Source organism: Rattus norvegicus, chromosome 17 (genome assembly GCF_021556685.1).
Source record: "Rattus norvegicus strain SHRSP/BbbUtx chromosome 17, alternate assembly SHRSP_T2T, whole genome shotgun sequence".
In the NCBI taxonomy this organism is placed as follows: domain Eukaryota; kingdom Metazoa; phylum Chordata; class Mammalia; order Rodentia; family Muridae; genus Rattus; species Rattus norvegicus.
This window is the reverse complement of record NC_141550.1, coordinates 88,605,459-88,632,500: the sequence shown is the minus strand read 5'-3', so window position 1 is coordinate 88,632,500 and position 27,042 is coordinate 88,605,459. Positions and strand designations below refer to the sequence as shown.

At 41.1% G+C, this 27,042-nt stretch overlaps 1 protein-coding gene, 2 long non-coding RNA genes and 1 pseudogene across 9 annotated transcripts in view; 2 read left to right on the top strand and 2 right to left on the bottom strand.

Annotated features, from left to right (window-relative positions):
- Armc3 (armadillo repeat containing 3) overlaps positions 1-18,481 on the bottom strand; it is a 103,509-nt gene extending 85,028 nt beyond the window's left edge. For 2 of the 3 annotated variants that reach the window (XM_087589620.1, XM_087589623.1), the window contains exon 1: positions 18,276-18,469. The gene's annotated coding sequence lies outside the window, so the exon portion shown is untranslated. Of the gene's footprint in view, positions 1-18,275 lie in introns of all 3 variants that reach the window. The other variant, XM_087589621.1, reaches the window with a different exon arrangement.
- LOC100361451 (hypothetical) overlaps positions 1-25,005 on the top strand; it is a 31,036-nt gene extending 6,031 nt beyond the window's left edge. Inside the window, exons 1-5 of one of the 5 annotated variants that reach the window (XR_015641915.1) lie at positions 18,511-18,695; positions 18,856-18,954; positions 23,170-23,218; positions 24,452-24,558; positions 24,853-25,005. This is a non-coding gene — a long non-coding RNA (hypothetical LOC100361451). Of the gene's footprint in view, positions 1-18,508; positions 18,696-18,855; positions 18,955-22,973; positions 23,086-23,169; positions 23,219-24,451; positions 24,559-24,852 lie in introns of those variants that run through there. The other 4 variants (XR_015641914.1, XR_015641917.1, XR_015641918.1 and 1 more) reach the window with 4 other exon arrangements.
- Positions 4,601-10,365, top strand: LOC148000308 (uncharacterized). The gene is made up of 3 exons (XR_015641919.1): positions 4,601-4,636; positions 8,228-8,469; positions 10,184-10,365. It is a non-coding gene; the product is annotated as an uncharacterized LOC148000308 (long non-coding RNA).
- Positions 5,999-7,004, bottom strand: LOC103694139 (heterogeneous nuclear ribonucleoprotein A3 pseudogene; annotated as a pseudogene).
- Positions 25,006-27,042: the final 2,037 nt, after the last annotated feature.

The window sequence follows — 27,042 nt, the reverse complement described above, 5'->3', positions numbered from 1 at the left end:
CTCAAAATCTCCTCCTCTCCCTCCAGTTCTCATCTTCAGATATTCTTTCCAATGGCCCAAATAAAGACGATCCTGTTTGCTCTCTCGCCCTCTGCCCCCTAGCCACAGACTGCAAAGAGGCCATCGGTTAATTGGCTCCTTCCCTTACTAGTTCTTTCTCTTGTCCTTACTACCACTACATTCCAGACCTTCTCCGCTAATGACTCTAGTTTTCTCTCCCAGTTTTTCCTTCACACCATAGATGTACTGCGCCCCAACCCCAGCCCCGGCTCCCTAGCCCCCGGAAATCATTGTTCTGGTTTTGACCCTCCATTTCTCCACTGTCTACTGCTTTCTTAGGAAAAGACATTGTCCCCAAACTGGTTGCCTGTTTGGTCCCATCCCCGCAGCCTTATTTCCGATCTCTGCTGCCCCCCACCCTCAGTTGCCCCATACTTATTCCTCTAGCTTCTCATTCCATTTCCTCATTTTCTTTCTCAGAAATACTCTCCTAAGCACTCCTCATTTGCCGGGTCGACTCTTCTTCTTTTCTACTTACCGACCTGGGCTGGTGCAGTCACCAGAAAGGATTCTTTAGCTGCCTTTAGGAGTCCATCTCCCCACCCCTTACACTCTGCGGACTCCGTCTCCCCGCTGCTCTCCTTGTTCTTGGCCCTCAGAGGGGTAGATGCATCTCACAGTTGCGACTTTTGCTATTTCTGACTCTCTTCCGGCCAGTTTAATCGCCTAACAGGAAGATTCTTTTCATATTTAACAAATATCTCTGTTAAAGTATTTTTGGTCAAATATCTCACATGATTTCTATATTTTGCTCAAACTTTGACTAATACCTTAACTAGTATAATTCATTATCTTTCTTTCTTCCAGTCCCCTATATGTCTATAAATATGATTTCTCCTATGTCTCACAAGAAATAAAAACAAACCCAAAATTCCCCTTATGGTCTGGCAAAATGGCCCAACAGGCAGAGGTTTGCTTTGCAAGCCTGGAGACCTGCGTTTGTTCCTTGGAATCTAAATAAATATGGAGGAAAGGGACCAACTTCATAAAGTTTGTATCTGACCTCCATATATATGCTGTGGTACACACATCACACACACACACACACACACACACACACACACACACACACACACACGGAAGGAGGGAGGGAAGGAAAGAGGGAGCGAACAACTAATAAAAATTGGAAAGCTTCCTTCATCGTCATATCGCCATTGCCCAGTTTTCCATTACTATAGCAAAATACCTGAGGCAATAAACTTTTTTTTTGACCCAATTGGTAGGATATAATTGCCCACTTAAACATACAAAACCCGGTACCATCCATCCCTTGAGAACATTAATAATAACCTGTAAATACACAGAGCAGAATCTTAACATCATCTGCCATCTTGTCCTGCCATGGCTTCTCCCCCCCCCCCTCCTGTCTTTCCCCTAGTCTCCTCCTCTTCCTTCAAACTTCTCTCCAGCCCATCCTTCCTTCTCCTCCAATGACAGGCCACCTTCTATCCTGTACCTGCCCCTCACCTGTACTTTACAAATTCAATGGAGAAGTGGTTCTGGTGAAGTCACCTGAGTCCTGAGTATGTGACTAGGCAGCTGTCCTTGGGGAATTAGCATCAAAATACAGATAACTTCAGGGCAAACCACAACATTTCACCCTTTTTGTCCAGTTAAAAAGCCTTTTCACTTATATATTGAGTACAATTACCATTTTACAATTTATAAAGCATATGATATACTCAACACCCAGTCCATCACTATATCAGTTAAACAGAACATTCCATTCCAGCTTAAGAAAGGCTTAAAATCTGTATTATATCTTGGCTAGCTTGTATACTACCTGATAACTATCCAATAAAATATGTATATTTAGAGTTAAACAGCCTGATAGGCTATTTAACGTCTTCAACCCCGTCAGAAATCTGGGAATGAACAAATATCTATACACAAAGGAAACCTAACACGGCTTCCAGAACTGAGAGGTGGTAGAGACAAATCTCCACTAGCACAGTCCTCTGTTAGCAACATGTGAGCTCAAGTCTTCAGTCTTCTGGCCCAAAATCAACTGACAGACTCTTGAAATGCAGATTTTGAAGGGCTGATCACTCTGTCTTGGCAGGGTTTGTCAGCCAACTCTTCTGCATAATTTGTCCTTTTCTGGACAGTATTAGTCTGCAAATGAAACAGGCAGTTTTGTGTAGTGGCTGCCTAGACACAAAGGATTGCCTCACCTGGATGTAGAGATGTTCACATTCTTCATTAAATCCACCAAAGGGGAACTGTTAGGAGCAGATATGTCTCAACAAAAGATAAATAACTTTAAATCTCAAATTTTGTGGATTTCTGACGTTTTTGAAAACCATCTACCTATATAAGACAATTTGTACTGTTGTCTTTATAGCCTAATAATATCTTGAAAGCACCCTCACAACGTCAGCAATATGTTTGCTATTTGAATCTTAACTCACATGTGTAATCAACTCAGAAGTTTGTGATGACATCAATAGAAGAACTGGCTCTAAACCCTGTACTTTTAAACTCTTTTAACAAATAAATTCTATACCTAAATAAAGATATGATTTAAGCTTAGTTACCAAATGAGATTATGACTGTACAACTCAATCTAGCTAATTCCTCCCTGTTAAATTACAACCAATTTTAAGTACCTCATAAAAACAATTTTAGAATAACCACTTTCAGCCCCCCAAACTCCAGGGAATTGGAGTGACGACTCCTCCATAACTTCTTCAAGCTGTACATGGGCGTTGAGATATCCTTAGGGGTAGGGGGTAGGAAGAATGAAGCAAATGCTGTAGCAGGATGTGTCCTGACTGGACCCAGCTGAAAGTCCTTGAGACCAGGATTCCAAGTAGGCACACTCTGTAAAATACAACTCTGTAAATACACAGAGCAGAATCTTAACATCACCTGCCATCTTGTCCTGCCACGGCTTCTCCCCCTCTCTCTAAACTTTAATAAGGCAGATTTATCTTGACTCATGGTTTTGGAGATGCCGTCCTATGGCCAGGGACAGTAAATACATCATGGAGGCATACATGAAGAAAAGGACACTCACTTCACAAGTTAGGAGCCGAAAGCCAGGCTGAAGTTGGCTGTGGTTCCACTAATGTCTGCCTCCAAAAGGTCTACGAGACCCTCCAATAGCATGTCACCCTGGCACCATGCACTAGCACTGCCTAGATCTGTAGGACGTTCCCTGGTCTCTGTCTTTCCTGATACCGCTGTGCACATGACAGTCTCAGCAGCTCCTGCTCCCTGTGCTGTCCCTCGGTCCTTCTCCTAGCCAGAACCAATACTGAATGTTTTTTCTATACCCCCCATAAATGTTGCTTTTTTTTTTTTAAGTAATAGGTTCCTGGCTTTCTCTCACACTATGCTTTTCTGGGGCGATCTTGCCTCTGTCTGTGACTTCAATTGCTATCTCTTTCCATAGCTCCCATCTAACTCTGATAATGGACTCAGGTTCAGATGACCTTGCCCTCGTTGGATAGTTCCACCTAATATTCACACACACCTTAAGCATCAGCGTGGTTCACCTAAAGGCATGGTTTTCCTAGTACAGACATGTTCCTCTTGACAAGGGCAGTGACCTACAGTCATAACCCCTTTGTGGGGCCGAATGACACTTTCACAGGGGTAGTCCACATGTCAGATATTTATATTGCAATTCATAAACAGTAGCAAAATTACAGTTATTACGTGGCAACAAAAATATTCTTACGGTCAGGTTGAGCATAGCATGAGAAGCGAGCTGTATTGAAGCATTGCGGTATGAGGAAGGTTGAGAACCACTTCTCTAGGGGCGCTTGCGCCCTCCTAACTCTGCTCCTAAGTGAAGCCTGACACTCATTCTCCTTCGTGCTCAGTTCTCAGATTCTAGGTTTCGCAGATTTACCTTGTCTCTCCCGTGGCCCGCGTTCACAGTACCACCGTCCTTTCCCTGGGTTGCTCTACAAGCCTCTCGATATATCTGAGTCCTGTGACCTCGCTCTCCCTTTAGCTGCCCTTTTCCAGGATGATTAAAGTCACCCCTGTAAGATGTGAGACTAATGAGCCTTTCTTTGTCTTTGCCCGGTCCCTCTTGCTCCACCGCAGGACGGGCTGCAACATGGCTGGCATTCGGACTGGCTCCTCCCTTCTGTATTAGGTTCTCTTCGCTCCAAGAAATAGCGAACTACTCGTCATTCCCAAGCACACGGTGACATCTTCTTCCCTTCGCTCCCTTAATTGGCCCAAAAATCATTGCTCGTTTTTCATATCTGTTGCCATGATTTCCTCCAGAAATCGTGTCCGGCTCTTCCAAGCATTTCTCACTTACACCATTGCTCTTTACCTTACACACGTGCTAGTTCCAGTGTTCTCCTGTAACGTTAGCTGTGCGAGCACATGTGCGCGTGTGGGTGTATGTTTGTCTATGCACAAGCACGCGTGCTCTCTCACCTAGGCCATTTCTAAACAGACATTTGGCAAACACTTATCTTGAGTCACAGAGGTACGAGCTGCGTAGCATGAGTCGTATGATGTCATCTAAGCCCCACCCTGGTCTTATGAGGTCTGGGATAAATAGTCAGCATAAAGTCGTTCATCCGGTAGATGGCAAAGCAGACTTAAAGTGAGGTTTGTTTGGCTTTCGTAGGCATGGCCCGCACTACTACAGTGTTATTTTTGTGAAATAATTTGAATGTCTGTTTTGACTTTTCATGGACCTTTTCTTGACTCAGTATGTCTTGTGTTCAGTTTTTTTGGGGGGATAGGGTCATGTCTATTTGAAGCACACAGTTGGTGAGCTGATTACTTTCCACACCTCCCACATAACGGTAAATAGGCCGGTGGGCTCTGCAGGACTTGATGTTGTCAGTCCTTCCAACGGTTGTCCATTCCAGAGGGTAAACGTGGTGTCTCTTCTAGGCTTTGTTTAGTTTTTTTCTTCATTTTACGAGGCGATGGAATATGTGCTATGGTGTTTCTGTGGAGGTCAAAGGACAGCATGTGGGAGTCAGTCCTCTCCTCTCCCGCGCGGGTTCTGGGGACTGAACTCAGGTCTCCAGGCTTGTGCAGCAAGCTCCTTTACCTGTTGAGCCCTCTTGCTGGCCCTCTTCTATGGGTTTTTAATTTATATTTGTCTCTTGCAGAGTGATGATGATCTCCTGTGTTGTCTTATTAAACTGTAAGAATTGTTCTATATATCAGTAATCTATCAGAAATGCAATTTAGAACTATCTCCCACCAATATATGGTCCATCCTCATTTCGTTTATAAATTTAAAATTTTATTATGTGCGTAGGTGTTTTGTCTGCTTATGTGTCTATGTACCATGTGTGTGCAATACCTGACATGGCCAGAAGAGAGCGCCAGATCCTCTGGAGCTGGAGTTACGGCCAGCTACAAGCTGTCCTGTAAATGGTAGAATTCAACCTGGGGCGTCTGGAAGAGCTCTAACCACAGAACCATCTCTCCAGCCTTCTACCTCCACCTCTTACATGCGTCTCTCAAAGGCCAGAAGCTTTAAAGTTTAGACTTTTCTTCATACATTTTAGGTTACTCTAAAACAAAAGGTTTCTTTGTTACTTAAAGAAAAGTATCTCTTTTTGAAAAGTTAAAAATTCCTTAATGTTTCATTTCTAGTATCACTGCCACAATGTATAGGGCAATGTGTCTGACTTAATGAGAAGGAAACGAAAAGGGAAAAGCTACAACAGCTAAGACCTCAGGAATGTGCATCTGACTGACCCTGCATTGCATTAATCAATATCTGCACTGTTTGCAAACTGTGGTTGTGAACATCCTGAACAAGAGGGGCTTCCTGTTTAAGCCGCAGCGACTTTTCTGACTATGGTTCATCGTTCCTTCTGTGGCAGATTTTTACAGTTCCGCTAATGCGTTCAGGATGACTGTCTCAAAGTAACCTGCAGCTTTCCTGATGACTCCTCTCTCTCTCCTGCTAAGAACTGTAGCTGTTTGTCTCTGTTTTATTTTAAAACTTTCTGCTATCATACCCACCACTGCCACCTCCAGATCCATAGCCGCCACCACAGGGACTGCCTGGGCTTCTTCCACCAAAGCTGCCCCTTTCGTGGGTCAACAATTTGATTGCTGCTGTCCACTGTAATAGCCAAAGTCAGTATGGTTCCCGCCCCAACTGTAGTTATCTCCACCAAAATTTCCTCCTTCATTGTAACCATCAATCCTCCTCCTTCACCATTAAATCCACCACCTTGGTTTCCTCTTCTACTACTGTAACCAGGACCACCACCATAGCTGCCACCATCGCCTCCTCCACGTCCATGATATCCACCATCGCTGCCTCCATAACTGTCTCTGCTGCCACCATCTCCACAACCATAGCCTCCTCTTCCACCAAAGTTTCCTCCATGTCCCATAAAATTGCCAGATCCACCTCCATGACCACTCTGTGATCCAGCAGACTGCATCTCTTGTTTAGAAAGGGCCTTTCTCACTTCACAGTTATGCCCATTAATAGTGTGGTAATTTCTGAACAACAATTTTATCAACTGTGTCATGATCATCAAAAGTTACAAAAGCAAATCCTCTCTTTTTCCCACTCTGCCTATCTTCCATAACTTCTATGGTTTCAATCTTGCCATATTTTTCAAAGTAGTCTCTCAGATTATATTCTTCTGCATCCTCTTTAATACCACCAACAAAAATCTTCACCGTTAAATGGGCCCCAGGCTTTACAGAATCCTCTCTAGAAACAGCTCTCTTTGGTTCCACCACACGTCCATCAACCTTGTGTGGCCGAGCACACATTGCAGCATCCACCTCTTCCACACAAGAGTAGGTCACAAAACCAAAGCCTCAGGGACGTTTTCTTTGAGGATCTCTCATTACCACACAGTCTGCAAGTGTGCCCATTTCTCAAAACCTTCTCTTAAGCTATCCTCAATGGTTTCAAAGCTCAGACCACCAATAAACAGCCTCCTCAGCTGCTCTGGTTCCTTTGGATCGTAGGCCTCCATTTTGAGACTGGACTTGCCTCTTCCAATTCAATGTCAAGAAAAGGACATTATTCATATTCTATGTGTAGGATGGTTGCTGGCACGTCTGTGCACCACATCCATTGCAGAACCTGCAGAGGCCAGAAGAGAGCACTGGATTTCCTAGAACGGGAGTTACCGTGGAGTCACCAGGCAGATGCTGGGAACTGAACCCAGGTCTTCCTCAAGATGAACAAGTGCTCCTAACCACTGAGCCATCTCTCGAGCCCTCCTTGCCATGATTGCTGCTGTTGTTGTTGTTGCTGCTGCTGTTGTTGTTGCTGCTGCTGCTGTTGTTGTTGCTGCTGCTGCTGTTGTTGTTGTTGTTGCTGCTGTTGTTCTTGCTGCTGCTGCTGCTGTTGTTGTTGCTGCTGTTGCTGCTGCTGCTGCTGCTGTTGGGTTTGTTTTAATTTTGTTCATAAGGCTCATAGTTTTAGTTTACATTTAGGTCCATGCCCTGGTAATGTTGGTAGACGTTGTGGGTAATTTAAGCATCACAGTCAGCATATGAATGTCCAACTCTACCAGGGACGCTTGAAGAAAATTTTCTCCTTTATGTATTCAATTACGGTGGCATCTTTCTCAACAATAAATTGTTGAGAACCATTCTTTGTGAGCAGGTCTGTTTCTGGGCTTTCTTCTATTTTTGGTCGATATTTCTAAGCACTCGGTAATAACTATGGTGTCTTCATTGTTTTAGCTTTCCGGTAAGTCACTCAAGCCTTTTCAAGTGGCTTTTTGCCACCCCACGTCCTTTTACATTTCCTACACATTTTGAAAGTAGCTTGTCAATTTCTATAAGAACCCTGCTGGGATATTGATTAGGAATGCAAGAAGTTCATAGATAAATTCAGGAAAGACCTAGTAACTTAATGATGCTGAGTTCTCCAGCTCACAAACACGGTCTCTCTCTCTCCATTCGAGCATTAATGGCTCTGAATGGACAGGCCTCATACCTGTATTGCTACCGTCAAATGTTCTCAGGACTTTTCAATGCAATTACAAAAAAAATAGGAAAATAAATGAGCCTTTATAAGATGTGACATCTTGTTAACATCTCTCCTTTAGTTCTAGTGATTCGTGTGTGAATTTACTAGAATGTTTTTAATCTGAAAATGTCTTACTTCCTCTGCTCCAATATGGAGCTATTCATCTACTTGTATCCTTTGTTCTTCCCTCTCCCTTTTCTCTCTTGAATTTGTTAGCTACGAGTCTAAGAAGTACCCCTGTGAAGTACACCTCAAACAGGAAGTACTATGGAATATACCTCAAACACACAGTGGAGTCTGCCTCAGATGAGAAATAATACAGAGTATTGTTTTTGGTTGGTTTTTTTTTTTTTTTCCAAAACAAGTTGTTGTCTTTGGACCTCCGAAGATAACGAATGCTTTCCGGCCGTGTTTAAATGTCAGTATGAACACACGGGCTCCTAACATGTTACACAGAGGTAAGTCTATTGCACTCCCTATTCATCTTCACCTTTAATTGTCCTGTCAGCCAAGGGGAGCCCCTTTAAGTTAGGTACTGTGTCTTCCGGATAGGATTCACGTTTTACAGCATGCATGTTTTCTATATACTTTCTGTCCTCACACTCCAATCCAAGGAGTCCAAACTCGATAATGGAGAGACTGTCAGAGCATGGTCAAAAGAATAATGCATGGTGAGCAATGCCCTGAGGAACTGTGAGAGAGGCTCCAGGGGAAAGGCAGAGGGCTTTTGCCGCAAGTGGGTTGTCTTCCCTGGGTTGTTCTTGGATGTGATTTCATGACTCCTCTGTTAGACACTTACATTTCACTTATAAGACATGCTTATTCCTGTCAGATGTCGGAACATAGCTATAGAACCCAGTCTGAACATATAGATCCCATATCTGAAAGGATGCACTGAGTCTTCAGTGTACCTGAGCCTGGACATGGCCTCCTGCCTGGTTTTCATGCTTTCCCAGGTATAATCTATAGCATGTGCCAGGCAACTGTGTTAAAATTGCTCTGTCCTGAGAAAGCTGCGGGAAAGGGCTGTTCTGTCAATATTTACTATGTGCCTGCCTACTGACTTTTAGTTACATGGTTTTCTGTACTCAAATAACCTTACTTGGATCACTGCTTTTTTGTTTGTTTGTTTATTTCATTTGTATATTAAAGCACACAAAAGCTAAAGTAAAGTTGTCTACAGCCTTAGACTGTACTCCTCCCCATTCTTTAAGGTCCCCAAATCCCAGGTCTCAAAGACAGATCCGTGTAGGTTGGCGAAAGTTGACAGAAGGTAACTAGGAGTTACAATCTAGACTCAAGGCTTACTGTGACTGCTGCCTCTGCTGTGTTCTTGAACATCGTAAGCCAGAAACTCAGATGTAGATTCAAGAGGCAGGATGGTATTGGTGTGACACTCTGAAAAACTTCCTACTTTCTGGCCACTGAGAGAGATTTAAAACTCAAAGCAAGCCTGTTGTTTTCTATACCAGCCACAATTCAAGGTAGCTTGCCCTGTCCCCCACCCCGTACCTTTGTACTGTCTTTATTCACTGCACTGTGTTTGGGTGGTAGCCCCTGAGTCTGTCAAAATTGTCTCCAACAGATATTTCTTTCCCTTAGACTAGAAGGAAAGCAATCACACTACCCCCTTAGAGAGTTGCATAATCAGATATCCTACATATCAGACATTTAGATTATGACTCATAACAATACCAAAATTACAGTTATGAAGTAGCAACGAAATAATGTTCTGGTTCGGGTCCACCATAACATGAAGAACAGTACCAAAGGGCTAGAGACATATGATGACTTAGAACCACTGCTTTGAAGCAAACAGAGCCTTGCTAAATCCAGCTAGACTGGACAGAGAGCCCAGACTTACTACACCTTTGAACTTCCAAGGTCAAAAATCGAGTAAGGAATTGTTTGAAATTCCAGCTTGGAACACAGCCCCATGTTAGCCAGAGGGAACACAGAGACCTGCAGTGCTAATTTAAAGGCTGTGGGAATAGGTTCTCTGCTTCTAGCACTTTTCAGGGCTGACTGAAAACAACATAGACCTGGTCAACCAGGGAGTCTGAGGAACCGGGGAGCTGATGCCACTGTTATGGAATAATGCAGTAATACAAACCCCCTCTTCCTTCATGCTCCTCCCCTCAGTCTGACCAATCTTTTTTTTTTTAATCACAGAGAAGTTATGAATCAGAACCATGTGCGAGCACATGAGGCTGTCTCCACTTCATTGAACACATATCCTGATGAGGTTGAAAGAAAAAAAAGACTCGAATCTCTTCAAGCAAGCTCAGTACACGACTATTTTGAGAAATCGGTTTAACTAGTACTAAATTAAGCTCAAATTCATAGCTCAAAGCCAGCTCTGTGAATAATTGTTGGAACACTCAATTTAACAACCTGTGTGCAAAATTAGCCATACTTGAAAATTCAAGGAAAAGGCATAGAAAAGAGAGCACTTATGAATAGCACTGTTAGCAGAAACATTTATAGCAGGGAAATTGTCAGAACGAAAGTATCTAGAGTAGTGGTTCTCAACCTGTGGGTTGTGACCCTTGTTATTTTTGCATTAATTATTTTTATTAATTAATTATTTTATTTATTTACATCCCAAGTGCTGCCTCCTTCCTGGTCCCCCCCAGGCATCCCCCTACTCAAGGGCATCAAGTCTCCACAGGATGAGGCACGTCCTCTCCCACTGAGGCCATAAGGCAGTCCTCTGCTACATGTGTGCCAGGAGCCTCCGACCAGCCCATGTGTGCTCTTTGGTTAGTGGCTCAGTCTCTGGGAGCTCCCATATTAGTTGACACTGTTAGTCTTCCTTTGGGATTGCCATCCCCTTCAGTTCCAGTCCTTGCCCTAACTCTTCCATAGGAGTCCCTGACCTCCTTCCAGTGCTTGCTGTGAGTATCTGCATCTGTCACAGTCAGCTGCTTCAGAAATCCTCTCAAAGGACAGCCATGCTAGGTTCCTATCTGCAAGCACAACGTGGCATCAGCAATAGTGTCAGGGATTGGAGTCCACCCATAGGATGGATCCCGAGTTGAAAGTGCTACTGGTCAGCCATTCCCTCCATCTCTGTTCTATTTTTGTCCCTGCATTTCTTTTAGACAGGAGCAATTTGTGGTGGAGTTTTGTCAGTGGGTTGGTGTCCCCATCCCTCCACTAGGGGTCCTGTCTGACTTCTGGAGGTGGTCTCTTCAAGCTCCATATACCCACTGTTGGGCATTTTGGCTAAGGTCAACCACATTGAGTCCTGGGAGTCTCCCACATCCCAGGCCTCTGGGACTCCCTAGAGATTCTTCCCATTCCCCTCCTCTGGCAACATTCATTATCCTGGCCCTCTGGGCGCCTCTCCTGTTTCTCCCCATACTTGATCCTGTACCCCTATTCCCCCTCCCCCTCCAATCCAGACCCCTCCCTCCCTCTGTGTTCCATGACTATTTTGTTCTTCCTTCTAAGTGGGAATTAAGCATCCTTCCTTAGGCCTCCCCTCTTGTTTAAAACTTCATCGGGACTGTAGGGTATAACATGGGTAGTGTATACTTTTTGGCTAATATACACTTATCAGTGAGTACATACCATACATGTCCTTTGGGGTCTGGGTTACCTCACTCAGTCTGATATTTTTAGTTCCATCCATTTGCCTGCAAATTTCATGAGGTCCTTGTTTTTAATAGCTAAATAGTATTCCATTGTGTAAACGAAACATTCTTCAGTCGTGATATATCTGGGTTGCTTCTAGTTTCCAGCTTTTAGTAATAGTGCTATAAGCATAGTGGAGCACATATGCCCAGGAACAGTGTATATGGGTCTTCAGGTAAAACTATTTCTAGTTTTCTGAGAAACCACAAGGTTGATTTCCAGAGTGAATGGACAAGTTTGCAATCCTACCAGCAATGGAGGAGTGCTTTCCTGTCTCCATGTCATGTGCTGTCACTTGAGTTTTTGATCTTAGCCATTCTCATTGGTGTAAAGCGGAATCTCAGGGTTGCTTTGATTTGCATTTCCCTGATGACTAAAGATGTTGAACATTTCTTTGTTTCTTGGCCATTCAAGATCCCTCTGTTGAGAATTCTCTGTTTAGCTCTGTAGCTATTTTTAATTGGTTTATTTGGGGTTTTTGGTGTCAATCTTCTTGAGTTCTTTGTATATTTTGGATATTAGCCCTCTTTCAGATGTAGGGTTAATGAAGATCTTTTCCCAATCTGTGGGCTGCCATTTTGTCCTATAGTCAGTGTCCTTTACCTTACAGAAGCTTTTCAGTTTCAAGAGATCCTATTTATCAATTGTTGATCTTAGAGCCTGAGCCATTGGTGTTCTGCTCAGGAAATTTTCTCCTGTGCCCATGTGTTCAAGACTATTTCCCACTTTCTCTTCTATTAGATTCAGCATATCTGGTTTTATGTTGAAGTCCTTGATCCACTTGGACTTGAGCTTTGTGCAGAGTAATACATATGGATCTATTTGCATCTTCTACATGTAGACATCCAGTTAGACCAGCACCATTTGTTGAAGATGATTCCTTTTTCCCACTATATGGTTTCAGTTTTTTGTCAAAAATCAAGTGTCTGTAGTGTGTGGGTTGATTTCTGTGTTTTTTATTCTATTCCATTGATCAACTTGTCTGTTTCTGTATCAGTATCATGTGATTTTGTTATCACAACTGCTCTGTAGTACAGCTTGAGGCCAGGGATGATGATTCCTCCAGAAGTTCTTTTGTTCAGAATTGTTTTGGCTATCCTGGTTCTTGTTTTCTATATGAAGTTGAGAATTGCTCTTTAAAGGTCTGTAAAAATCTGTGTTGGAATTCTAGTGGGAATTGCATTAAACCTGTAGATTGCTTTAAGAAAGATGGCCATTTTCACTAGATTAATCCTACCAATCCATGAGCATGGAGATCTTTCCATCTTCTGAGGTACTCTTTGAATTCTTTCTTTGGGGACTTGAAATTTTTGTCATACAGTTCTTTCACTTGCTTGGTTGGAATTGCACTAAGACATTTTATATTATTTATGTCTATTCTGAAGGGTGTTGTTTCCTTATTTTCTTTCTCAGCCCATTTATCATTTGTATAAAGGAGGGAATTGGTTTGTTTTAGTTAATTTTATATACAGCCACTTTGCTGAAGTAGTTTATCAACTGTAGGAATTCTCTGGTAGAATTTTTGGGGTTACTTAAGTATACTATCATATTATCCACAGGTAATGATGTCTTAACTTCTTCCTTTCCAATTCATACACCCCTCTGGATTTCCTTTTGTTGTCTTATTGCTCTAGCTAAAACTTCAAATACTGTATTGAATAGATAGGGAGAGAGTGGGCAGCCTTGTCTTGTCCCTGATTTTAGTGGGATTGCTTCAAGTTTCTCTCCATTTAATTTGATATTGGCTATTGATTTACTGTATATTACTTTTACTGTGTTTAGGTTTGGGCCTTGAACTCCTGATCTCTCCAAGACTTTTAAAATGAAGGATATTGTATTTTGTCAAAGGCTTTTTCAGCATCTAGTGAGATAATTATGTGAATTTTTTCTTGAGTTTCTTTATCTAGTGGATTACTTTGGTGAATTTTTGCATACTGAACCACCCCCCGTGTCCCTGGGATGAAGCCAACTTAATTGTGGTGAATGATGTTTTTTATGTGTTCTTGGATTCAGTTTGCAACAATTGAGTATTTTTTTTTTTGATGTTTATAAGGGAAATTAGTCTGAAGTTCTCTTTCTTTGCTAGGTCACTGTATGGTTTAGGTGTCAGGGTAAGTGTGTCCTCATATAATGAATTAGGTAGTATTCCTTCTGTTTTGATAATGTGGAATAGTTTGAGGAATATTGGTATTAACTCTTCTTTTCTTTGAAAGTCCAGTAGAATTCTCCACTAAAGCCATCTTGCTCTGGGCTTTTTTTGTTTGTTTGTTTGTTTGTTTGTCTGTTTGTTTGTGAAACTTTTTTTAATGATAGCTTCTATTTCTTTAGGAGTTGTGGAGTGTTTAGATAGTTTACCTGTTCTTGATTTAACTTTTGTACGTGGTATCAGTCTCAAAAATTTTGCTTAGATTTTCCAGTTTTGTTGGGTGTAGGCTTTTGAAGTAAGACCTGATGATTTTTTAATTTCCTCAGTTCCTATTGTTATGTATCACTTTTCAATTCTGATTTTGATAATGTGGATGCTATCTCTGGACCTTTTAGTTAGTTTTGCTAAGGGTTTATCTATCTTGTTGATGTTCTCAAAGATCCAGCTCTTAGTTTTGCTGATTCTTTGTATAGTTCTTTTTGTTTCTAATTCGTTGATATCAGCCCTGAGTTTGACCATTTCCTGCCTTCTCTTGGTTGAGTTTGCTTCTTTTTGTTCTAGAGCTCTCAGGTGTGCTGTTAAGTTGCTGGTATAAGATAGCTCCAGTTTCTTTATCAGTGCACTTAGTGCTATGAATTTTCCTCTTAGCACTGCTTCCATTGTGTCCCATCAGTTTGGGTATATTGAGCCTTCATTTTCATTGAATTCTAGAAATCCTTTAATTTCTTTCTTTATTTCTTCCCTGACAAGTTATTATTGGGTAGAAAGTTGTTCAGTTTCCATGAGCATGTGGGCTTTCTGTTGTTTCTATTGTTGAAGCCCTGCCTTAGTCCGTGGTGATCTGATAGAATGCAAAGGGTTATTCAATCTTCTTATACCTGGTGAGGCTTGTTTTGTGTCTGACTATATATTCAGTTTTGGAGAAAGTACCATGAGGTGTTGAGAAAAAAGTATATTCTCTTGTTTTAAGGTGAAGTGTTCTGTAGATATCTGTTAAACCCATTTTGCTCATAACTTCTGTTAGTTTCACTGTGTCTCTGTTTAGTTTCTGTTTCAATGACCTGTCCATTGGTGAGAGTGGGGTATTGAAGTCTCCCACTACTATTGTGTGGAGTTAAATGTGTGTTTTGAGCTGTAGTTCCTGTTCTCTTTCCTAGGGTTTCCATCTCCAGGGTTGTCTCCATTTATGATTTTTTTTATTGCTTCTATTTTCATTTTTAGGTCTTGGACTGCTTTGTTCATTTCCTTTACCTGTTTGATTTTATTTTCCTGTATTCCTTTCAGGGGTTTATTTGTTTCCTCTTTAAGGGGTTCTACCTGTCTGACTGTGTTTTCCTGTATTTCTTTAAGGAAATTATTTATATCCTGTTTAAAGACCTCTATCATCATCATCATGAAGTGGGATTTAAGGTCAGAATCTTTCTCTTCAGACGTGTTAGGATATCCAGGGCTTGCTCTAATAGGAGACCTGGATTCTGATGGTGCCATATCGCACTGGTTTCTGCTGATTATGTTCTTCTGCTTGCCTTTCACCATCTGGATGACTCCGGTATTAGCTGGTTGGAGTGTCCCAAATTGGATCAGGCTTCCTGGGAGACAGGTAGAGCTGAAGGAGGGGTAGGCAGGCCAAACTGTCAAGAGTGCAGGTGGAGGTGCAAACTGGAAGGGAAATGGGGCTCCAACAGGGTGGGACAGAGCCCACATTTCCTAGGCTCTATGGGGTTCCAGCATGGGGATTGTATGTGGGTCTCACCTAGATTCCCTAATTAGAGCAGTCCTCCTGAGAGACAGACAAGGCTGTGGATTGGGGGACGGGCCATGCTGATCCACCAGGGATGCAGATGGAGGTACAGACAGAAGGGAGATGGGGTATGACCCCTTTCACAGTGGCCACAGAACACATATTTACCACACAATTCATAACAGCAGCAAAATTATAGTTATGAAGTAGCAATGAAGATAATTTCATGTTTGGGGGTGTCAGTACATGAGGAACTATATTAAAGGGTCACAGCATTAAGAAGCATGACAGCCACTATTCTAGAAGGTTTGTGTGACTGGAGAAATGGCTCTGTCCATGAGGTGCTTAATTCTCAAGCCTGAAAACCCAAGCTCAGGTCCCATCATCCATGGAAAAAGCCAGATCCCTAGTCGGGGAGGGTGAACCGGGTAGATTCTTAGGGCTCACTGAACAGCTAACATAACCAGAGAAGTGAGACCCAGGTACCACTGACAGACCTGTCTCAAAGACAAACAGAGACCTCCTGAGGAATGACACCTGAGATTCACCTCTGGCCTCTGCACATGTGCATGTGTATCTACCTACACAAACATGTACTACACACACATGACCATTCATGTCCCCCAAAGCCCCAAAACAAGGTAGTTATATAAAAATGAAAAGTAGAGGAGGTGGGACTTTTATTTATTTTTACTTTTTTTTTAGCAAAGAGTTACCAAAACAAAGTCCTTGAGACAAAATATGAAAAGTATAACATGAACAAATCAAAACAGGTAGGATAGATAAGCCTGTTGATGCTTTCCTTGTACATTAAAGGCTTTATGCCAAAAATATTATTCCAAAAGCCCTACCATCAAAAGAAACCAAATAGCTTAAGAACATAAAAATAAGAATATGAGCCATTTTTGTGGATCTATACATTAAATACTATCAGAAGAGTGACTCTAACCAGTACAGATGTATTCAAATAATTAAGACCATAAAAACAGGATTTTATAGAGAGTGACCACTGCAGTTTCTGAGTGAAAGGTGTGGATTTGAGTAAGCCGAGGTCGGTGAGACAGAAGGTTCATAATTTCCTGGGCTACAGAGTGAGTTCAAAGCCAGCCCAGGCAACTCAGTGAGATCTTGTTCTCAAAATAAATACTCATAAGGCGAGGACTGGAAATACTTATTACTCAATGCTAGAGTGACTACCCAGCATCTGTGAGGCCCCAGGACCAATCCTCCTCACAGCCAAGGAGGGGAATTAAAGCATGTATTTGTAAGGCTAGCCGTTGGCATTAAATTGTTAAGAATGCTTAGATATGCTCCATGGTTGGAAAGATAGCAAGAAATCCAAGAAAGGGACCCAACATTAACAGACTCAAAGAAAATAATTATGGATGTTAGCTAAATTGAAAAAAAAAACATTTTATTGGGAATTGGAAAAGGCAGTGGAATTGTAGCTATACAGGAAGAAGACTTTTGTTAACATTTTCTCAATACTTAATATGAAAATATTCTGAAGGATTCAGAAGCCATCTGTCACCATAAAACACTTCAATGCTACATAAGTAAAACAAAATCGTGATTTTGTTTAAAAAAAAAAAGATTTGCGAGACACAATTTTAACAAGATTAGAGATCAAGTTATCTCACAGGACAAAAAAAATAAAATAAACAATTTTAATTCATCAAAGACAAACAGAACCTTCCACTGGTTGTCTCTCTTTCTAATCAAAGTAAATATCAAGAATATGAAAGGTTTTGAGCAAAATCCACATGTAGAAATTGTGAACTGTAAATCAGGAGTCTGTGTGCGTGCCTGAGCGTGCGCATGAGCCTGTGCGTGCTAGAGCAAACTTCCTCACTTAGACTAGGAAGCTATTCTATTGAAAAAACATTCCCTAAACTCAGAATTTGATATCTCTGTATTAACGCTTTCCCTTTTGTACATGTGTGTGGTATGTGCACCTGTGCAGATGTGTGTGTGTGTGTGTGTGTGTGTGTGTAGGTGCGGGCAGAGGCCTGGGGTTATCGGGTTTCTTCTCCGATCACACTCTACCTTACTCACTGAGGCATAGTCTCAATGGAGCCAATAACTCACCTAGACAGGTCGTCTAGTTAGTCAGTGTTCTCTGAGGAATCCCTTTTTGCGGTCCCTTAGGCCAGAGTTAGTGGGAGGGTCCCATGCCCATTAACATTTCTGTGGGAGCTGGAGAACTATCTATGTTCTACCATTTGCATGGTGACTTCACTGCCTGCTAAGCCATCTTCCCGGTCTCTCTGTGTTTAATTTTTGTTACATTTCTATTTTTACAGGATAAACAATAACCATGCGTATCGTGGGGTACAATGTGATGCTTGGATTTCTGTGTGCGTTGTGGTATAATCTAGTCGGGCTCAATAACATATGGTCCATTACAGGTACTTTTTGTGTCTTGGTAGGAAAAACATTGACAATGAACCTTTCGCTTATTCTGAAACATTAGTCACTCTGTTGGCAGTAGGTCACCTGAGCTCAATTGTTCCCTCGTCCTTCCTCTCCACGTCCACACTCCTCCCCAGACTATGGTAGCCACTCTTCCCCCATATAATTCTGTGAGTTCTAGCACTGTACTCCACGCACGTGAAGTTGCATGCTGTTGGTCTTTATCTAGTCGATTTTAGCTTCATAACACTTAGGTCCATCCATGCTGTCTCAGATGAGAGAAACCAATGCTTCTTAAATGTTGAGTACTATGTCATCGCACTTACCTTATTCCTTTCCGATTCTCATTCCACACCCTGATGAGTTCTTAAGATCACAATGAGCGTGGGAGTGTGGGAATATCTGCAACATACAGTTTTCAATTCCTCTGGATATGTACACAGAAGTAGAACTAATGTACAACATGGCGATTGCATTTTTCCTTTCCCAAGGAACCTCCGCCTTATTTTCAAGAACAGCTGAAATCATTTGTGACATCATCAGTAGAACACAGGTGTTCTTTCTGCATTTCTTCACCGACATCTGTTTCTCATCATTATCTTGGTTGTTTGACACAGGGCTCTCTTTGTAGTCCAGGCTGGCCTTGAACTATCCCTTCCTGCTTTAGCCTCCCAAGTATTAGGATGATAGCTGTGTGTAACCATACCAGCCTTCTTTCATTATTTTGCCCATAGCCATCTTCATAGGTAAGGGTGATACGTTATTGTGGTCCTAAATTATGTTTCTCTGTTAAAAATGTTGGTCATTTTTTCATGTGTCATTTGTATGACAGCCTTTGAGAACCATCTACTCAGGTCCTCTGACTGCTTTTTTAATGGTGTTTGTTTTCTTGAATGTTTTCTTGAGTTCTGCGTTGGTTCTGGATGTTACTTCCTACCTGGCTTTGGGACATTGTCTCCTGTTCTGGCTGCCTTCGCACTCTATCAATGATGTCTTACTCTGCAGGTATTTTCAGCTTGGTGCAATTTGTCCATATTAATTTCTTCTTGTTTCAAGGGTCACATTCTGTTACAGGATATTTAATCACTCTGTGACCCCTGAGATTGTGTTATTTACTGGAAAAATCTGGTTTTAGTTGTGGTGTGGGTCAGCCTTAGCGCACACCTTTAATCTAAGAGCTTTCTGCTTGAATATTGTAAACAGGATTAAATAAAGTCAAACGTAGGTCAAGAGGCAAAGCAAGCAAGCAGTTGACAGGAAGTGAACATGGGATGAATAAGGAAAAAAACATAGAAAATAAGAGGGAGTCAGGAAGACGGATAAAGAGAAACACAGGAAGTAGAAGGGAGGGACATTCAGTTCGAAGGAGTTTTTTTGAGATAGGGCCATCCATCGGTTTGTGATGTTGGCCTAGGAGGAAGGTCAGCTGGGTGCTTTCTCTGCCTCTCTGATCAAGCAGGCCTTCATTCCAGCATCTGACCCCCAAGTCTTCATTGGGAGAAATCGAATGATTGAGACTTTGTTAAAAAGAAAAACAATATTCTGGTAATCACTGTCAGATCCATGTCATGGAGGGTTTCCTCCTTGTATTTTTTTCTTGTAGTTTAAAATTTTTTAAGTCTTACACTCAAGTCTTCAAGTGAACTTAAACCGATTCTTATATAAGGGATCAGATAAAGGTCCTTATCATTTTTTTCTTCTGCAAATGGATATTCTGGGTTTTTTTTTAATAACTTTTAATCTATTGGTACAGGTGTGATTCATATCTAGACTTCCCATCCCTTTCAGTGGTCGATTTACCATTCTGGTTTCTATGGCAGAAACAAGCTATTTTGATGATTATAGCTTCATAAGAAATTTTAAAATCTGCTACCGTGATACCTCCGGCTTTGTCCTTTTCTTCTTACGTCCCTGTATTCTTCCTTCCTTTCTTCTTTGTTAAGATTACTACATATATTCAAGGTTCAACACAAAATTTACGATGTGAGTCTTTTCAGTTCCATTGGAAAATGAATATGAATTGAGTTGGATTGAATCTGTAGATTGGTTTGGATAAACATAGACGCTAGCAAATTGCTCTTTCCAGTCCACAAGCATAGGGTATCATTCCATCTCTTTCAATAGGGTTTTGTTTTGGTTTCGTTGTTGTTTTATTTTGTTTTGTTTTGTTTTTTTCTGTAGTGTCTAGTATACATAGTTTGCACACCTATCTTAGTTGGGGTTTCATTGCTGTGAAGAAAAGACATCATGACCTCGGCAACTCTTATAAAGGACAACACCTAACAAGGGCTGGCTTTCAGAAGCTTAGTCCATTATAATCATGGCAGAAGCACGGCAGCGTGCAGGCAAACGTGGTGCTGGAGAAGGAGCTGAGAGTTCTACGTTCTTGATCCACAGGCAGCAGAGGAGGACCTTCTGCCGCACTGGTGTACCTTGAGTATATCTGACCTCAAAGCCCCGCCTCCACAGTGATGTAATTCCTCTAACAAGACCACACCTCCTCCATTAAGGCCACACCTCTTAATAGTACTACTCCCTGTGGCCAAGCATTTAAACAAACGAGTCTATGACGCCTTCCTATTCAAACCAACTCATCACCATTAGCTTAATTTTCTTTTAAGTATTCTATTGATTTTTGATGCTATTATAAGTAGGATCATCTGGTTATAGAATTATTAATATAAAAGATGGCTATTCATTTCTGTATGCTGGCTTTATAATCTATAACTGTACTGTATGTGTTGTGTTTATTGGTTCTAAGAGACTTTTTTCTGTTATTGTTGTTATTTCAGCGTGTGTGTGTGTGTGTGTGTGTGTGTGTGTGTGTGTGTGTGTGTGTAAAACTTTAGAGGTTTCTTCCTGAATCTAAGATCATATCAATAGAGATAATTTATTCCTTCCCTATTTGGATGTGCTTTATTTCTTTCTCCTGCTTAGTTGCTTAGCTTAGTAGCTAAGACTTATGGTTTATGTTGAACTGAAATAGTAAGTGTGAGCCTATCTTACTCTAGATCTTGAAGAGAAAGATTCCCATTTCCACCACAGAGTGTCACATTAGCTGAGGGCTTGTTGTATCTTTATTGTGTTTAAGAATGTTTCTTTTATGATTAGCTCGTTGACAGTTTTTATTACTAAAGGGCATTGTTTATTATGAAATAATTTTATATAGACAGCCATATAGTATAACTTCTGTTGTATAATATAATCAAATTAATCTCTTTTTATATATCAATGTTTTTAGATCTTTATTTAATATATGTGAGTATTTATGCTCCACCACAGGCTACCTAGGAGGTCAAAGGAGACATTGGATCCCCTGGGCCTAGAGTTATGGATGGTTGCTAGGTGTGTTGTAGGTGCCAAAGCCAGATCTTCTGTAAGAACAAGTGCTCTACACTGCTGATCCATCTCTCTAGCCCCATATTGAATGATTCTTACATACCATAAATAAGGTCCAGTTGGTCATAATAAATGTCTTTTTAATGTACCACTTAGTAGGATTTACCATCCTAAATTCTCACTGACGTAGCATGGGTGTATACCCTAACTAGCCCATTGCAAACTGTGAATGATTAAAAGCTATGCATGCATAACTACTGAGGGCTGAGCTTAGCCACACAGCACACTGTAGAACACTGGGGTATTTTCTTTTTAATCTGTGTGATTACAGCAGTGACAAACAACCACCGTGAGCTGTCAACTGTCTAATATTATGACAGCACATTGAAACACGTCACCAACCCAAGAAAACTGGGATTCACACCCCACAATTCAGCTTCTTCTAAATGTGCTTTTCTTTCGCGCTATCTCTAAATTGCAACATCTGAAGTCAGAGAATGGTAGTTTGGGAGCCGCCCATATTTCGCTGAGAAGTTTTGTGACTATATTCACCAGTGATTCGTACCCATTTTTCTCTTTGTTGTCTGGCTTTGGTATTTGAGTAGTGCTGCCCTTTTCCAAATGACTTTAGATGTTTTCTCTGCACTTAAATTCTTGGGAGAGTTTGAAAATCAGTATTAATTTTCTTTAGATTTCTTTTGATAGATTTCAACTGCCATGCCATCTAGTCCTTTGTTTTTATGGGAAACTTGAAGGAATGATTTAATGTCTCGCGTGGTTGTATACGTTCATGAGTTTAACCATTTCTTCTAGGGTATCCATCTATTGCCATATAATTACTCATGGTGGCTCCTTATGGTGCATGTTTTACTGTTATTAATTGCAACATTTCCTCTTCTCTCTCCTTAGTCTAGCAAAGTGTGTGTGTGTGTGTGTGTGTGTGTGCGCGTGTGTGTGTGTGTGTGTGTGTGTGTGTGTGTGTGTGTGTGTGTATTGATCATTTAAAAAGTCATCTTTGGGAGCTGGAACAATGTCCCAGCATTCCCAGTCATCTTTGGGAGCCGGAACAATGTCCCAGGTTCCATCCCCAGCACCCACATGACAGCTGACAACTGTCTGTGACTCGAGGGCCAGCAGAACCGACATTCTCTTTTGGCCTCATGGACACTGAGTGTATGTGATGCACAAACATATGCAAAGAACACTCACACAGAGAGGATAGTAAACAGATGTTTAACACTATCATTCAGTTTCAAACATCTTTTCTGCTCTATCTGAATTCATTTTCTCTGTCTCTGTTCTGGTCTTTTCTTTCCTTTGCTCACCTGGGTCTTTGTTCTGTTTCTGCTCCATGAGGTAATGCTACACTGCTTACCTGGGATGCTTTTCAACTTCAGAGTCTCATCTGTAAATGGTTCCATGCAATTGTTGATAGTGTTAAGAGGGTCTAAGGCTATTTTACTAATTGTTGTCCATTTGTTTTGTAGGTCCTTTGTTCCTCTCTTGCCGCCTGTCTTTTTCCCTTCAGGATTTGTGTTTTCGGCCACAGTGTCACTGGATTCCTTTCTTGTGGTTACTCTGAGACCTATATAAAATACCTGATCCATGCTATTTGAATCCAACAGCAATTTTGATTGTATCAAAGACAGTTCTAATCCCCTTCCCTCATGTTTATATTCTTCCAGGACTTAAAGACCTTCATAACATGTTTATCATTGTAGCTATATATGCTTTTACCGGTCTCCATATTAAACCTTAGTACTAGGAAATTAAGTGCATTTCCCAGAGGATGAGAAGGTATCTACATACTGGGGGGGAGGAGGTGTTGAGAATGTGCCTAATCTCACCAGTAACTTTTTATGCCTCCATATTGCTAACCAGCATCCTCTTCTATCTGTTTGGAGACAACTTTCATCATGTTTTAGCTAAGGTTAGTCTAATAATGGTAAATTCTTTCCACTCCTGGTTGTCTGAGAAAGTCTTTATGTTTTCCTCCATTATTCAGAAATAGAATTATTGATATAATATTCTTTACTAATATTTCATTTCTCAGGCCTTTGAATATATTATCTCACTCCTTTTACTATAAAAAGAGATTCTCGTACAGGAGATGCTAGTTTTTCATTCTCTATTTATAAATATGTAATGTAAAAAACATTTTAAGCATTGTTTTACACCAAGACACCCATCGACTCCACTAAATCCCTTTCAAGTCACTGGGTGCGATGACAAGACCCCAGATTGTCAAAAAGTCTGATCTTGCACATTCTTGCACTCCAAGACTGTGAAAACTAAGTGTTATGTTTACTGTACCCACTCTGCTATATTTCTTAGAAAACTTAAAATCAGAATTAATCTTCAGTAAAGAAGGAAATTTTCTATCTATTCTATTGGTATATCTAAATCTGATTCGAGTAAAGGAACACATTGATACTTTAGGTAATTCAATCAGAATAAGTTCCTTTGCACACACCGAACTAAAGTCCATCCAGTTAATTGCTGTACATCAGTTGAAATTGGTCAAAGATCAATAATAAAAATAGAGGACTTGTGCTTTCTGTACTGTCCAGTTTAGTGTGAGGAAACCCAGAGGCTCCGGAGTGGCCTTTCCTTCTTTCCAGAGCTTAAGCACACAGTTTGCCAACACATTCCACATTTCAGCCCTCAGCAGTAGTTTTGCCACAGGCATTTTCTGCTACCACATTGTGTTATTTAAAAGTTATCTGCTTTCTTGGCAGCCATTCAAGAGAGTTCTTTGCTTGTAAATCCTCTTTATCTCGTGCTATGGTTGAAGTGAAATCTTGGCACAATTTCAGCTCATTTGTCTTGTACCAGGGAAGAAAAAAAAATTAAAGTCTCTAGAGAGTAACACTGTGTGCAGGTCCTGAAACAGTGGGAAGCCTTGTTGGCTATTCAAAAGGGTCATGGTACTAAATAAGCATCCATGGGATAAAATAAGACCTCACCACAAGAGAGGCAGGCATCCCAGCAAAAAGACTATTCGAAGCCTGAATGGTAGAACTTCAAAGTAAATGATGTTCATTGTGGACTTGACTCCAAGTCTTTATGGTCAGCTTAACTTGGTAGACCAAGTCCACAAGGACCAATCACTCGGTGCTTAAGCTGAACTTTACGTTCTTTTGACTTTACATTTGGCTTCTAGGATTTGCGCTGTGGGCTTATCGTTTACTGGGGTTGCTGAAGTTTAAAAGGAAAACGGGCAGTAACGTGTCTGAGTCAACTCTTCTTGAAGATGACATCTCATTCTGTGTAAGAGGACAATGATTTCTCTGCCCACCTCCTCTCTGCCTGAGACGTGGGACCTATACTGCTGGGTAAACAACAGGAAGGACCTCTTGTTAGGAAAGGCTTCCTTTAGTTTGTCACTGCACATTGGACTGGCTGTAGACAGAAGCTGTACACTGTGCCTGTTTAAGGAAGGAGCCTTTGTACCTGGGCAGTCCAGACCAGAATCATTAGACCCATGATGGGTGTGAGATAGTGGGGCTGTACCAGGACACAGGGTACACAGTAGATGAAGGGCTCAATAACTCCTTCTCTTAGCTTGCTATTTAGGCCTGAGTGTCAACTTGTCAAGACCACGACTATTGGAAAACTGTTTGATGGCTGAAACTCTGTGGTGGAGCCCTGCTGTGCTGTATCACAAAGTCACTTGAAAACCTAAAATTCAAGTTCAATAAAACATTGATATTTTAATTGCGTAGGCATTCCTATACCTTGAAAACAACAGACGAGCTCTTTGGTTTTTGTGTTTGAAGATTTTATATGAACGTAAGAAAAATAACCAATGTGAGTATTTCTGGTTGGCAAATAAGAATCCATTGACATAAAAGTTTAAGTGGCTGAGTAAAAAGAAACTCTAGTAGCTCTTGGATTATTAGCATCGCTGGTAGGAACGAAGGTGGAGAATAAACCTGTTGATCCATATCAAAGTACAGGCTATCCATTCCCAGGGTATGTAAAGAACCCAGAGACAAACAAGTGGCTCTCTGTGGAGTGGGCACACAGTGCTGAGAACACAGCAACTAAAATTTTTCCTGAGCAAGAATTTCAAGTCCCTATTAGTTTTCCCGGCTTATTGGATGTAATTTAAGAAATATGGGTTACTGGCCTCTTCATCTATTCCAGAATACTGGTATTACTGAAACTTTAAAAAGGAAGTAACTCAAGACCACAGAGAGAAAAGCAATAAAAACACCATATCATATCCCCAATCCTTTCTCTTTATCCACAAACATCTTTGTCCATAAACTCAGATAACCTGCTGCTTTCTTTGCTGGGAGCCTGCAGCTTTCATTTGAAGATTTCTACATTGTGTTTCTGTTGTCTATATTTTGAACAGGAACTCTCTTTGTTTCTGCTTATATTGTTGTTTTAATGAAGGCTGCAGTCATAGTTCTTGTGTGAGGACAAGGATTAAATTTGCTTGTTTAATAAACTGAGTATATCATTTAAAAAACAGAATTGTTTTGGTAGATGAAGAAGGAGAACAGATATTAAAGTCATTACTTCTATTTTAAAATCACATTCAATATAATCCTTGGACTTGCTTGCAAGGTACCAGCTTCACTTCTGAGCCGTTTTGGATGTGAGACATTTACTGTTCTGGGAAACCCAATTCAGGCAAAAATCTATGTCTCAAAACCGCTGGTTAGTTAGTGGGAAATTGCCAGATAGGAATTTTTTTTCCTGTAGAAGTAAATATTTATCAAGCAGAGAGCATTGGAGTGCTGTCCAGACTGTCTTGCTATTTACTCGCCCTTCAGAAAAGGAGGGAATGCAAATGTAGAGGAGGTGGCGTATTCATCGCCCCTAAAAATTTGAGCACTATTATCATGGAGACGATAGCCTTGGTTGCTAATGATTCAGGCCCAGGGTTTAACTGAACCCCAGGGCACAGTGCAAAAATACTAAGGGGGCAGACTAGGCATGAAGAAAGAACTAGAGGCTATGAAAAATTCAAGCTCAGCATAGGCTCCTCTTAGGCCAGATAAGATCATCTTCAAATGGGGAGAAGAAGAGTGACTGACCTTGGGTTATTAGAATTGGAGATGATGTAGTGGTTTGAATGAGAAATGCACCCCCATAGTCTCAGTCATTTGAATACTCAGTCCTCAATTGGGGGCATTGTTTGGGTAGACATAGATGGTGCAGCCTTGCTGGAGGAAGTGTGTCACTGGGGTCATTTAATCAAGTTTTAGAAATAGGACAAGCACTCAGAGCATTATATGCCACAATAAAGATGAGTCTTCTGTGGTCTGGATATTGTCCTGGTTGATAGAATTGTATAGACATACACTCTCGGCAAAGTTGCAAGATACAGAGTCAACATATAAAACCCAATGACTTTTCTACAAACCAATGGGGAATATGTAGAGAAAGAAATTAGGAAAATATGCCCATTTATAAGAGCTTTAAAAATAAACCTAGGAGCAAACCTTACCTAGGAGGTAAAAGACTGTCACCATAAAAACTGTAATATCATGAAGAATAAATTGAAGACACTGAAAGATAGAAAGACCACCCATGTGTTCATGGATTAACAGAATTAGTATTGTGAAAATGGCCATATTACCCAAAGCAATTTACAGATTCAATGGCATTTCCATCATATGTGAGAGGAGGAAGAGGAGGAGAAGGAGGAGGAGAAGGAGGAGGAGGAGGAGGAGGAGGGGGAGGAGGAGGAGGAGGAGGAAGAGGAAGAGGAGGAGGAGGAAAGGCAGGGAGAGGAGG